The sequence below is a fragment of the Terrapene carolina genome, unplaced genomic scaffold (assembly GCF_002925995.2).
Source record: "Terrapene carolina triunguis isolate 2854851 unplaced genomic scaffold, T_m_triunguis-2.0 Scaffold96, whole genome shotgun sequence".
NCBI lineage: Eukaryota > Metazoa > Chordata > Testudines > Emydidae > Terrapene > Terrapene triunguis.
Genome location: NW_020664447.1, coordinates 12,636,421 through 12,639,187, shown reverse-complemented (window position 1 = coordinate 12,639,187; position 2,767 = coordinate 12,636,421).

Sequence of the window (2,767 nt, the reverse complement as noted above, 5' to 3'; positions counted from 1 at the left end):
CCGCCCCAAGCACCAGCTTGGGTGCTTGGTGCCTGGAGCCGGCCCTGAGTATACACCTATGATCCTACAAGGCACAGGACACACAGCTTTCCCTAGCCTAACTTTCTGAAGTTGGTCATCAATATCATGAACATGACTTTCACTAACATGCACACTTTTGAGGAAACATTCTTGACCTTCTAAGGTCACTTCTGACTTGCTTTTGCCAAATCACAAGACAGAGATTAAAAAAAAAAAATGCTGCCTACAGTCTTACCCTGTTAGTAATTAATCTCTGACATATGCATGTTGGGAGGAAGGGGACAGGGAAAGAATCTCTCTCTCCCACAGCTTCTCAGTTTCAATCTGTAGTGAGAAAGAAGTCAAATACTTTAATAGTAGTTTAGCTAATGGTGAATTAAATTATTGATTAATTTAAAATAAATAACTGAAATTAAATAAAAGTCAGACCCATCTTTTGAAGCCTCCAAAGTTCAGAGATTTGCAGATCCAAGGTTTGGTCTGGCCCAATATAAAGCTGTGGGCAGGCTATGAACCTGGCAACTGCGTTTGGATTCCAATCCCTCCTGATCCCCTACATCCAGATCTGGAGTTTTGCTTTGGATCACACACTCAGTATTTGACAAGAGATCCTTTGATAAAGGTAAAGCTCCATCTATGTCTGACGAGACATATTTTCATAATAGTGCAAACAACAAGGGCATGTTTTATATACTGCACGGCCCCATATTATTTTCCTGACATAGTACTATAACAGAAGTCAACGTAATTTATTTACAGACTCTGGTTAAAAATAGACATGGAAAATACCCCTCAGACATTTTTAATGCTTCCAGAAATTGTTCCAAATCTCAGTCTAAATCAGCATAGCTAGAATTTTCCTTCCAAGGAGGTTTTTTGCTGATTTGTATTTTAATAACAGTTTCTCAGGTCCTTTCCCACCATCTCATAAGGAGAGAGAGGGCTATTTTTTAAATATAAAGAGGGTAAAGGAATTTATAGTGTAGCCAAGAATCCTTTCCATGTTTAAACCAGGTTAGGGACAACCTCTGTGCTGACACCAGGAGCACTGTCTGTGTTAGCCAGTCTGGGAGATGAAGAGTCAGAATGAACCACATGATCTGTCTGTGTCCAGCAGTCTCAATGAAGAATCCCCTTTATATTTCATTGCAGTCAAGTCCTGGCTCTCCCCTACAGGGATTATTTTTGGCAGTGCTATAAATTATTATTCTTTATTCCTTTAAGTTATCTTGTGTTTTAATGCTAGGTCACTTCCTATGATCTTTATAAAACATCCCTAATGCACAACCCTTTCCCTCAGCATTTCCTAAATATAGAAAATGACCCTACATTTTGTGTAAGTCATGGCAAGTGATGTAATTTCTAGTGTGGTCTCTTCTAAGGGTGCTCTCTTTCTCTCTGAGGGGAAAGAGAGCAATAGCTCCACCTGCCTGACCATTCCTGCTTGACTGTCCTCCACTAGCTAGCACAGGGCCCATGCTATGCTCTTAGCCACAGCTGTACATTCTTTAGTTGCACTCTAGTCTATCCGTTTCCTCCCATTTCCATCTAAGTAATGATATTTCATAATTCTATTAATTACTCTAATAGTCCTGGTTTTGTACAATAAATAATTTCATTTCCATATTATTTTTGTGCAGACTATGACAACTGGAAGATAGAATTAAGAATAATGAGAATGTTTAATATTAATATTTAAATAATAATATTGTATTTGGTGTAAATGAACACAGCTCCATTGACTTTAATGGTGTTTCACCTATTTACACCAGCAGAGAATTTGGTCTACTGTTCTTCCCTATTTAAATTCACATAAACGTTTTGGTTAATCGGAGGAGTGGGCACAGCAGGTCTCAATAATAGAGCAGGGCATGAGTGAATTTCAACAGCTTTCTCCACAGAAGCTGATAAGTTGAACCACTTCTCTTTTAAATGAATTCCACAAGTATCCTGATTTGGAAGCAGCAACTCACTGACCTTTGCCCCCAGAGTACTAAAAGAGCATGTGCAGCATTCCAGTGACTGACTTTGCTGAAAATAATAGACAATTGCCCATAGCTGTTTGGGTTTTTTTAAATCAGAGCACCATACTCTGCAGAGACCAGATCTGATTATTCCCTCCACAACAGGGGAGCCACATCAGTTCCATCTAGAGTGAGGGGTACCAGGGAGGTCACAGAAGCTCTGAGACATGTTCCTTTACCTTGCCCTGCTCCTATAGAAGCACTGTGGGATCCAGAAGCTTATCGCTTCCTCACATTACCATTCTCTTCAGCTTCATAGAGCTTAACATCACTTCCTCCTTTTTACAAAGTAGTGGATGCATGATACAAAGGGACTGTAGCCAGGACGAGCAGCATGGGCGCCATGCTGTCATGGAAAAACTGTGACCTAAGGAGCTGTGCAGAGCTTCTGGGCTCCCAGTGCAGATGACCTTCAGCTTCATTTATTCTGAGAGCCTTGGAACACACAACAGCATGGAGGGATGCCTCCCCTGCCTGCTCCACTCCTGCACAGAAGGAACAGATCAGAAGTTCCTGCACCCTGTGTGGGTACTTCCCATGCAGGGGATGATCTACAGTCCACACATTTTAACAGCGGGCCTGATCCTGAAAGTCTTACTGAAAGAAACCTCCCAGGTGAAGTCTGCAATATCAGATCCATACTAAGAAACTACACTGTAAGGTACACTACACTGCAGAGTATCTCAGTCCTTTTGGTAGGTCTAATCTTAAATATTGAATGG